The sequence below is a fragment of the Melanostigma gelatinosum genome, assembly GCF_949748355.1.
Source record: "Melanostigma gelatinosum genome assembly, chromosome: 20".
Taxonomy (NCBI): domain Eukaryota; kingdom Metazoa; phylum Chordata; class Actinopteri; order Perciformes; family Zoarcidae; genus Melanostigma; species Melanostigma gelatinosum.
The window spans coordinates 10,991,607-11,004,008 of NC_136653.1; the positions used below are offsets into that span (position 1 = coordinate 10,991,607).

Below are 12,402 nucleotides of genomic sequence, written 5' to 3' on the forward strand. Positions count from 1 at the left end.
ACCCTTGGTGTGTGTCTGTCTGCGTCTGCTTGTGTCCACATGCGTGCACACATTAATGGCTGAGTCTGTATTTGCACATAGAATATGTATCATAGGACAAACTGCAGGATTGCTTGTACATTGTATATTTCTTCTGTGTGTTTCAGTTCCCTCTTCCCTCGCACAAATCACTCTAAAACACACCACAGCAGTATAGATCCACCTCTCTTCTACTTCTCCCTTTGTACACACAAACGTTCTCAAACACAGATCTCATTATTAACTACCAGGAAACAAACACTACACAAAACACTCCAAGCAATATCTGTGTTATGGTGAAACGGAGACTTTTGGTGCTGTTTGGCTCCTTTAGGACTGCAACTTGTGCACGTCTACCTTCAAGATAGGACATTTCACTGCAACACACGAATGGTGTTATTCAGTATTTGTACCACATGTGCAGGTAATGATTTAGCCATACATAGTGTACAGGACACACCATGCAGTAAATTGAAAAAAGACAACAATAACTCACATCAGCCATCCCTAATATATAGGCTCCAGCACCATGTCATGGCTATATGACACTTGGAGAAAAATGAACCGTAGTTATCTGCAAATTAAAAAAAAGAAGGTGTGATTTAATATTCAGCAGTGGGTGAGGGGGCTGGGGGAAGGGAAAGAAGGCGGACCTATATGCATGGGGGAGGGTGTGGAGGAGAGTAAGACGAAGGGAAATGAATCAGTGGTGTCCTCTCCATGGGAGTTTTGCGAACAACCGACATCAGCGCTTTAGTTGGCCTATGAGGGGAGCTTCTGATGTACCTGCTGCCATAACAAACCACACCCACCAAATGGTCATGCATGTAGATTTCCACACGCACACACACAGGTCAAACATCAGAGCATTACGAGCCCGACACTTTCAGAGAAGGTCTGTGTCATCAAAGAGCTGAATGGAGTGAGACAAAAGGTAAGATCGCATGTGTACACAAACACACACGCTTTGGTGTTTCGGTACAATTGTAAGACATAACTTCATGCTACATGTTACAAATCGTTAAATGCACGTGTCCAATCGTCAGACTGGCAAAACCTTTATTGCTGACTCAGTAATGATATGTCGTGAATGGAGACTGCCTATTTAGTGTCAAACACTCAAGTACACACCTTAATATATAATAGTGAAAAGATTTGGAGCAAATAAAGACTTGTGTGGCATTGTGACGCTTTGGATAACCTCAGTGGTTGACCGCTAGGATTCTGTAAGCTAATTTAAGTGCATTCATAGTGCTTCAATCTGTTTCGAGCCCCCTCTGTTATATTTCAATTATACAGATTAGCAATGCTGCTCGAGCTTATCGAGCTGTACCTTTGGCACAAAGGCACACCAGGCCCATTGAGGTACAAGCGCCGGCAGAAATACACACGCAAACACACAAGTACACACCACTTGATCTGCATATCATTATGCCTTTGATCGAATGCCAAGGTTTCAAGGCTCGTCAGAGTCAAATGGAGCGAGCATGTACACAACACCTGTAGGATTTGTGCGTGCGGGCCCGGGGGAGAGGCAGCTGTGAAATCTGCACCTGTTTAATTGAATTAGTCGAGTTAATATATTCACAGCGGCTGCCAAAAAAGCACGGCTTTAACGAGCTCGTTAGATCAATTAGCTAATTAATTGTCTGAATAGCAGCCGGTTCCCAAAGAGCTGCGTCTTCATTATCTGATGGCTGCCGCCTGTTGGATCATTGAATGGGAGCTGATAAGCATTGCTGTCACACTGCGCTCATGACTCAGTGTGTGTGTGTGTGTGTCTCCTTAAATGTCATATATTTCTCCATATATGTCTGTATATATATACTGTATGTGTGATTCTTAGATGCTTGGATGGACGCTCGTGCATATGTGTGTCCGTCTGTGTGTGGTATGCTCAGAATATGGCGGCCAATATCGGTGTGCATATTGCAGTGAAAGGTTATGTGGGGGGCTGTCACTCCCACAGGTAAAGACAGCGCAGTCCTCCTCGCCACTCTCTAATCTGTCTTTTATTAGAAGTTAATATCTCGCCTGCTCTTTCTCACTCCACACTCCCACCTGCTTAGAAATGGCCCCGCTCCATCTTTTTAATTCAATTATATTAGCCACCCTCTCCCTTTCTGTGCCCATAACTCTGCAACTCACATCTCTCCCTCTCACACTCAATCTCGCTCTCTTTTTTTTTTTTTTCTGTCTCTTTCCATCTCACCCCTCCTTTCTTTGTCCTCAAATGTTCTATTTCTATTCGTAATCCTAGATGGAGGATAGACTTTGGCCAATCAAGGATTTACGCAAGCCGGTCTCCCGTTCTCCTCTCCTCCGCCTTGGTGGCAAAAACATATGATGGCTCGGAGCAGAGAATAAAGGAAAGGAGATGGGGGGCGGAGCTGAAAGGAGGACCCCAGGGGTGAAACCTTAATTGCTAAAGTAATGAGACTTGATCAGATTGAGGCTTCTCTCTCAATAGGGACTACTAATATGAAAGTCCAAGGCTTAAGCACTAATTTGAAATAAAATCACAAATCTGATATACTTTCTTCAGGACATCCAGCCAAGGTCCTACACTCCCCCACTGGAGAATTAAGACTCTACACAGACCACATGGGAACTTTTAATCATCTCTGATGGTGGCAGATTTGGAGATGAGGAAAGTCTCCGTAATGTATTCATTATGTAACAATATCACAGAGTTCTGAAAGTCGGCTGCGTGAAGACCTTGGGCTACGGAAGAGTTTTTCACAGACATTGTGATCTTTAACAAGCAGCCTCATAAATAGCAGTGACCATACAGTGGATGGGACTGTGAATAAATCCAATACACTGTATGAATGTTTGAGTGGAGAACTAAGTTCATCAGAAATTAGAATCAATGATGAGCAACACAAAATATGAAATAATGTTTAAATACCCTGTTTGGATATGTATCAGAACTGCTTACATGCTTTGTAAGATTGATGTGACTTTTATTATCTGAACATGCTACATTACAAGATCAAAAAACAGATTATATGATAACATTGTCCTACTGGCTATCCTGTAGGCAGTTTGTGGTATTTATAATAGCTTTTACTTTAGAATCCATATTAAGTCGCACACATCTTCACAAATGTCTCATGAGGTACGAAAGGGAAGTTGAGAATGGTCTGTTAAAATGTCCTCAAATGTGAAACAGGGCCTCAAATTACACTGTAGTGATGAAGTAACTAATTGTAGAGTTTACCTTCTACATTTAATAAGAGACAATCATGATTTGTTGCTCTTTTCCTGAGTGTTTTTGACAAAACAACAACTTATCAATTGATGAAAATGACTGGTTGGGGTTTACTTTTATGTGTAGGCCTTTATGGGTCATGGGTCAATTCTGTTACACTATCATTCTTTACAGGAATAACTGCTCGGCAAAAAAAAGGCACACAGTGTGTTGCTACATGAACTCTAAAAAAATACTACCATAGACCTAAGCTTTTTCTTGAAATACACACCCTCGAGTTCTGTCAAACTCATTGATATGGATTAATGGTGCCAGTTATAGAAAGATTTGTATGTAATATGTGTATGTACTGTATATAATGTCTATTGTATCTGAAATATCAACATGAATCGTACAGTAAAACAGTTACAGTAGCTGAATATTTGGAGCAATCATTGCTTTAACATCGATGTTTTAACATGTAATGTTTAAAATGCGTAGAAAATGTGCTCTTTTGCTTCACGTACATTTTTCATCTGACATCCCTCTTGATGGGTTAAAATAAAGAGCACAGGCTTTTGCCCACTTGTGTAATGTGCTGGACTTGGCTGAAGCACTGAAATTCACACCTTATTGTCTCAGTTTTGTGGAACTTATTTTTTATTTCCCAATGGTCACACTACAATTTGGGGAATATCCAGATAAAAGCGTCATTTTAATTCAGTGTCGCAACACGGCCATTTTTTAAAATAATTGTTACCATCCATTAGCCATGCTGTAGATGAGTTAACGGCATAAAAGACCAGCTTAAGCTCGCCGTTACAACAGGTTGGATGATATATATATATAGACTGCATCGTCTGGAGAGGAGGCAGAGCTGGCCTGTGTCTGTGCCAAGACACAAGTTCAGAACCACAGCCTGCTGTTCGAGGAGGCAGAAGTTCTAAACTATGGTTGTGCTTTGCTGGGTAGCGGTATCGCAAAAGCTAACGTCTTTTTGGGGGATTTGTTCCTCTCCTATAAAGAAGGATACTGTACAGTAGAACCCACTAAGTGTGTGTGTGTGTGTGTGTGATTCTATTGTGTGTCGTCACATATCTTACATGATCCTAACAACATTGTGTGTGTGTGTGTGTGTATATGTTTGCATGTGTGTTGACTGTCTATGAAGCCTCCTTACTAATCTAACACAGGGCTCTTTCAACACAGTGCTAATGAATAGGGGCTTTGATTTGACTTGGGGTTCTGAACCACAGGCCCACACACACACTGACAACCACGCACGGGGTGAGGAGTTCAACCTCCGTCTGCCTCCTTCGTCTCTTGTTCCCGATGATAACTCAGGCACTCATTTATTAAAAGTAATGCACAGCAACAGTTTGTGGTTTTCAAGTAAATAACGTGTCTGTGTTTTATTCTCTTCCTGAAAAATAATGATGCTGTATGTGATGAGTTACAATTTCAATGGTTGAGGTTGCTGTTGAGAATAATGATGCTCAAACTCTAGTCCAACCATTGTAATAGGATATTTCTAGTAGCATGTAAAACTGACACATTTGCCAAACAAAATATCAGCGACGAATGGACCACTCACAAAACATGACCAAGTTGTTTTTACATGGAATTATCTTTAGTTCTTCTGCCAACGACATTGTGCGACAGACTTTCCACAGTGATCAGAACTTGTGCTCGATATCTGTTGCACAATGTTTTGCTGTGCTTATCAATTGGTTACGAGTGCGTACTACAATTTGAAAAAGATGTGAGGGGATCAGAGAGAGGTCACTGAAAAAGCGTTGAGGTGTAATCAGCTCAAAGACTTCACACTGATTCACATATCAAATAGGAAATGTATGAAAGAAGATATTAGCTTTGACATGAAACTGACATTTTGCTGCCTTATTAATTATAAGCTTTACTCCGAAACAATGAAATAATGCCGGCGAGTATACTTCTTTTGTTGGCATTGTTTGTGTCTACATTGTTACGAGGTTTGTAATATCTACAATCTGTAGTTGGCGTGTATATGTTTACGTACAGTACCGGCTTTTCTTTTGTGTGTGTGTGTGTGTGTGTGTGTGTGTTAGATGAAAGAGAGAGACGAGCATGTGAGATACCTGGACCAGGATGTGGTTAGTTTGCGAGCCTCTCAGGACTCTCTGAAGGGAACCTTGGTAGCTATGAAGGAGCAACACAAGCAACAGCTGGTCCAAGACAACGCACAGCTCAAAGAAAGCCAGGCTTCACTGCAGAGCAAAGTAGCTCTCTCTCTCTCTCGCTCTCTCTCTCTCTCGCTCTCTCGCTCTCGCTTTCGCTCTCGCTCTCTCTCGCTCTCTCTCTCTCTCTCTCTCTCTCTCTCTCTCTCTCTCTCAGGCACACAGAAAGGGAGCTCCTCTTGAATAAGGAACAGAATTGGGCAACCTTCTCTAAATCAAATCCAGTCAGGTGCATTGGGGAATTCTCCTCATTTTTTACTTCCTTCACAGTTAATCATCCGTCCTTCTTCCCCTCCTCCTCCGCCTCCCCTCTCTCGCCCTCTCTCCATATTTAATAACTCATCGCCACCATCTTAGCTCCGCAGAGGGTTGGCTCGTTGTACAATAAAGAACCGTGTTCATGTGAATATCACTTAGCCAAGAGATGCAGCAAGAGTGGGGGAGGGGTTAAATGTTTTTTCTTTCTTTCTTTTGTCCGTTCCTTGTTTTTCTTTCGATCATTCTTTCTTGATTGCTTTCTTTCTCTCTCTCATCTCTTGTCCGGTCTCGCCCTCGCCCCAATGAGAACCAATGGTAATGTATGGGAACATTAAAGAGTCATACGCATGATGAATGGAATGGCCTTTAGGTTTCTCTCCTTGTCCTTTTCCTTTCTTTTTTTTACAAGTCTCGCCCTCTCTCTGGCTCTGTATTTCTCTCTCTCTCTACTTCTCCTCCCCCTCTTGCCCCTCTAGGTATATCAGTGCGGAGCGTGGCAGTGATGTGTTTTAGGCTTAAAATAACCCATTAACTGTGTCCTTGACCAAACCCAGTCATTCATCTGTTACGAGTGTTTTAGCGGCGCGGGTGCCCGGCAGCCAACGAAACAAAGTATATTCAACATAAAAGCACGTTAGTTACTTGACTTAGGGAACACTTGAAAGGTGTTCTTAGAGTCTGACTTCATGCCCTTTACTTTTTCAAACACTAACTTAATTTCTCCCTTTACCTTACTGACATCATTAGTGTAGTCTGGAGGTGGCAGCAGTTTGAATTTACACATGTCTTCGAGTGCTGGGGCTCACTTTGCGTACTCTGGGTCACAGCTTTGAGTCTGTTTTTCCTCTTTTACTGATCTAATGTTTGTTTGTATTGGAGTCCAAATGAATTTGCCAATTGACACAACTAAACAGGAGCTCACATGCAGTATAGTGATGCAAGATGCTCTGTGATAACAGACATAACTCAACTATTTATACTTTAACAGCCCGAGTAGTATTAGTATCAGACATTTTGAACAGCTTACTCCAGCGCCCATTTGAAACAGGTTTCTGTTAACCATTCCAGGGGTGTGTGCCCATGAGATTGGCAGCATTACATCAGTGCACAAAAATCACCACTTCTCCCAGCGAGCCTTGTCGATAAGGTTTAAGAACCACCAGTGAACAGTTGGTGTCCTACGTCTTTATGTGTAGTCAAGCAGTTTTATTGGTCCTGAGTCAAAGCAGTAACTGTAGGGTTCCCCAACTTGGCACAAAGCCTCAATGTTGTTCCTTTTCACTGCTATGGAGACAGAGTGGAGGCAAACGTCCCTAAATGATGCTTTCATCTCCTTCTCCTCCTGCTTGTGTCTTGTTGCAACGGTTCACCCATTCTTCTCCTGGTGGGCTTCTCCTCCTCAGCTCTGTCGTACAGCTGCCCGCCGGCTTGTGACTGTCCCTCTCGTTTAGTCTTTGGATCAGACGTACTCTTGCTTGTTCTTCAAGACCAGCTGCACCATGCCAACGAAGCGATGGCGCATCTGCAGCAGGAGCTAATACACGTGCGTCACACCACTGAAAAGAAGGTAATTGCTTTCTTTCCTCAAGGTCTGAATTCCAATAATTAAGTGATATATTCTTGCGAAACTTTGCTTGTCCTTCCAACTGTGACACTTCAACTGAGATGACATTGACTTCCCTGTTGTTGGCCACGTGTTGTCATTACTGATACATTATTAGCGAGTTCGTTTGCTCAAAAGGTCAGGAAGCATTTTCTACACAAAAGCGGAAAATGTTAATGAAATGGTTAAACTGAAAATACGCAATTTCTACTGGATGGACATGAAATATAATATTCACTTTAATGTAATGCATTGTCTTTTCCCCGCAACGGGGCTGATAAGAAGGGTTGTATAGGTGAGGGATTCATTTAAATATTCAATTTTCAAATGTAATATTCACTGTGACAGGCATTGTCTATTTCTACAATGGTGCTGATAATAAGGCTTCAGATAATGGGTAATGGGATGTTCTGATATTTAGAGCCTTATTAAAAACTTTTGACGAAGACAGACTTGACATCAATTTGGATTGTTCTGCTAAAATGGGATTTTTTTTTTTAGCTAGGACTGCGTGAAGACTCAAAGAAATGATCCTATTGTGTATTGCTTGTTCGACAGCTTTTGCTGTATGTATGTATGTATGTATGTATGTATGTATGTATGTATGTATATATATATATATATATATATATATATATATATATATATACATACATACATACATAAATTCTTTGGTAGAATAAGATACTTTAATTCAAGATTTTAGAAAATATGTTTGACCTCTTGCTATTCACTCTGCTGGAGTGAACACGAACGCCTTAGGATTTCACAGGTGCAACTAATATGCAGGATTGGTCAATTCTTTATTTGTTCATGTCTATTATGTTGTGGATATAGAGTATACAATTAGCTGCAGTATACTTTACGTCTGTTTACATGTGTATGTGTGTGTGAGGTTGTGTCTGTCATGTTTGGATTTGATTAAGTCAACGGATGGACCATTACACTCTGTCCAGGGATCTGGTTTCTGCTCCACATCTGGTGCTGCTTTATGTGCCCAAACTGTTCTTTCTTGATCTATTACAAGCTTTCTCTCTCTCTCTCACACACACGCACACACACACACGCGCACACACACACACACACACACACACACACAAACACTTACAGCTTTGCGTTCTCTCATACACACTTCATTCCATTACTGTATGGACAGTGGTAGCAGTAGGTGTGTGTAAAAGAGAGTGAGGGTGCTTGCTCCCACTTGAATAAACTGTAAGTGAAAGTGAGAGAAGTTTTCCTCTGCAGAGCTAAATGTCCTAACATTAGCACAGCTGAACAAATACTGTCAACACGCTGCTTCATCTGTAATGTACTCTGCTGATTCACTCTCTTTCTTTTACTCTCTCCCTCTCTCTCACTTAGGCTTTTTCTACTCGGAAGAATAGGAAAGCAGTTTGCGTATTCTGTAGAAAATGAGTCGTCCACTCCCTTTTTTTAAATTTTATTTTCCTTTTTAATTGTTTTAGATCTCATTCACTCAAACAGCTGGGAAGTAGATGGGAACATGGATTTGGGTCATGGGGTGTAAACATGTCCAGTTAGATCAGCTGTTTATTGTTTTTGTGTAGAAAACAAAAAAAAATACTTGGAAAATTCACTAAATAAAAGCAGATGTTTGTGCTTTTTTTTGCGTGAAAGTAATATTTTAAGCACAAAATCCTCCTTAATGTCTTTTTAATCCCCTGTGCTTTATTTATCTGTGTCCCTTTTTACTTGTTTTCATCTGTATTAGTAATTCTCTACATCTCTCACACATCATCTTCTTGCAAACGGCCACATGTCGCTGCAGTTTTAACATGTGGTTAAAGTGTTCCAAACTCCCCCCACTGAGGAACTTGAAAGCAGTGATCTATTAACATGACATGGGGCTTTGTCAGAGACGATCCGCTTCATCTTCTCAGAACCAAAAGTCCCTTCTCTTGAGGCTCCTCTTTTAAATGTTCAGGTCATAAATGTACACAGGAAGGAATGAGCGAGACGGAAGGATGGATTTAGTGTGAGCAACGTGGAAAAAGGAGAGAGGCTGCAGGATGTAGGGGCAGGGGCGGACTGGCCATCGGGGATACCGGGGGAATCCCCGGTAGGCCGACGGGGTTTGGGCCGGTCTCTGACATCGCCGGCCCCGACTACCTATATTATATGCTTCACAGCACACGTTCAATTTACTCTACTACCGAAAGTCAATAATCAGTGAAAACTGTATCAACAGTATAGACTGACATTATACTACTCCTCGCGATCTGCGCTCGTGCCGGGCGACGGTCGGGGCGGGGCCGGCGCAGGTGCGAATGGCCGCCATAGACCGGCGAAATACAGAGGCGGCTTTACTGTCACGGCGTCCATGAATCGAGAAGGACTTCTTACTGGAACTGAAACGATGTACTGGGATTAAATTCTTTGTCAACAAAGAATTTGGTAAGTGACAAACTGCGTTTGTTTTTTTACATCTGCAGTAACGTTTTTATGAATAATATTTGATGGCTCGTGCTCTTGTGTGGTGGAATGCGTGGATCCGCTGCAGGTCTGCTGGATTGATGTGCTTTGTTGTCATATGAATATATGTGACTGGTTCTTATGACTTTGTGGCTGTCCTTGTGTTAATTACGTTGATTTGACTTTGCGAGTTACAAAGCGAGCTCAAACGTCTGGCACGACAGTGGGATAGGCTGAAGGCATCAGTATTTGAGGAGTACACAACCAAGACAACAGAAGCCGGCTGGAGGATGCTGAAGATGAGGCTGAAGAGGCAGAGATGGTTTACAAAAAGTGCTCATCTTGCAAGGACTGTCCAATCTGTTGCTACCGAGTTCTGAAGCAGTACAGATGCATACCACATCATAGGCCTTGCATACAGGTTCCTGATGACCCTCTCTGTCACACAGGTAGCATGCGAGCGAAGCTTTTCGACGCTGAAATATATCAAAAACAGGCTCAGGAGCTCGCTCTCTCAACAGCACCTGGAGGCTTTTATGTTGATGGCTACTCAGACAGATGTTTTGCAGATGCTGGACAGTGAGAAAATCATAGACAGTGTTGCAGAAAAGAGTGAGCTGCTGCAAAAAACGTGTATTGAGTGGGCCGGTCTGACAGTAACTCCCGGGCCACTTTTCCCCCCCAGTCCGCCCCTGTGTAGGGGAGATACCTTGTGATCCGATGGGTCGAGTTTTCAGTCAGCGACTGGGCTGTGAAGTGTCGTACTGGTGGCGTTGAGAACTGAACAAAAATACAAAGTGGTTTTCTCCTTTCTGCCACGACATGGATCCTGTGCTCTACTTCTGCGTCCTCTGGACTGAGGGCAGACTGGACGCAAGAGTGACTCACTGTCTCCTCTCGAGGTATGAGTGATATTACAAGGCAGGACGGGCTGATGCTGTACGTGGTTAGTATGCTCATTTCCATAAATCACTCTGCAACACAATACACAGATGTCTTTGACACAGTGTCAACACTTGCTTTTTCACATTTAGTTGATAATCTTCGTTTATTTTTTAAAGTTGAGTCGTTTAAAACAAAAATTCTTGCCAGATCTTACACATTGCTCCTCTCACGGCCTTTACATCTGATGGGTCTCCATGACACAATCGTGTTTAAATTGTTTGATCGTGAATCGGAGCCGAATTGAGCATTTCCGCTCCATTTTACTGTCGCATGAGAGCCGTGTGACTCATTGTCATGTGCTCGTAAGATGCAGCATGAGAAAGAAGATGAGAGGAAGAAGAAAACAAAACTGAAAGGAGGCACAAAAGAGCAGTGCAGTGGAAGGTAGGCAGCGCTGTGGAAGGTTGTTTCAGCCTTCAAGCTGAGACTTGGACAAACATTGGTCCTCACAATGCGTTACCACCATCAGAATGACTTACTGCGTTCTCCTCACTCGCTGCTTTGTCTCTTGATCGCTCTTATTGCTCATTTCTTTTCTTGCCTTTGCCATTTCTCGCTTTCATCCCCCCTCCATCCCCCCTCCACCTCCGCTACCCCCAACTGTTAAAATATTATTTCTCCCCCTCCTGTCGTCCCCCCCCCCCTTATTTCTCCCTCTCTTTATCTTGTCATTGCCTGTCAGTAGGGATTCTGTCTGCGCTGAGTGTTGTGTGCGTGCGGATGTGTGAACACATTGAGACTGAGATACACTTAAGAGCTCATTGATTTAAAAATAGCTTCGATATTGGGGGTCCCCTCCTGCAGATTCGTTCAGAGGCTTATCACACGCGAATAGACATCCACGTAGAGATATGCATAAACCAAAGCTCCACTCCAAAGTTTCTCCTTAAACTTTGTGATTGACCGAGTTCGCTTGTCGTTTTGACAAGTTGTCTGTTTTGACACGACATCCTCCGGTGTTTATCAACATCCATTTTGCCTATCACACGCTCACATTGGGGATACACACACACACACACACACACACACATACACACAGTAGATGAATCAATCCGAGATTTGAAAATTGTCAGGAAGTAAGTGTAGTGTTTGCTGTGGGTAAGTGGAATGACTTGTATTTGTCACATTAAATGTATGCCCTGGTCATTTTTTATTTTTTTTGTGTGCGCTAACGTGTTTTATTTTATCTAATGTCCACGGAATGCAAAACACAACCTTTATTATTCCTGAGCAGGGCAAGTCCTATTTGAAAAAGTCTGTGCGTGTTTACACGAGCAGTCATTTGTGATTTAGCTGCTATGTGCATGGCAGTGCGTATGCAGTGTTTTTCTTCTTCTTTTTTTTTTTTTTTTACCCTCCCCTTGCCGTAGCTCAGGTTTAGTGTGTTTAGCGAGCCTGGCGCTGACAGCCAGAGGTGAGAGGTCAAAGAGCCAAGTTAACTCCATCAATCCCCGAGGACAGTTACAAACGAGCCCTCAACTCTGGTCATAACAATCCCTGGATCATGCAGGACGGGCAGGAGGTGGGAAAGAGAGGGCATTCAACTCTGTTTGCCATTAAGGACTGCGTGTGTATATAAATCCAAGGCGGAGACTACGTCGATTAAATATGCAGTCCAAAGTCGACTGAAAAGTACAATTTCTTCATTATTATTAGTTATGTCATCATCACTATTATTTATTTTTTTTAGGTTGTGGAGTAAGACAGGGCTGGGGTTTTAGTATATAGAGAAA

At 42.4% G+C, this 12,402-nt stretch overlaps 1 protein-coding gene across 1 annotated transcript in view; it reads left to right on the forward strand.

Moving 5' to 3' along the window:
* Positions 1–12,402, forward strand: part of LOC306794305 (uncharacterized protein) — a gene marked incomplete at its 3' end in the record, with an annotated part of 50,188 nt that overhangs the window by 33,259 nt on the left and 4,527 nt on the right. The gene's annotated exons all lie outside the window — the stretch shown is intronic.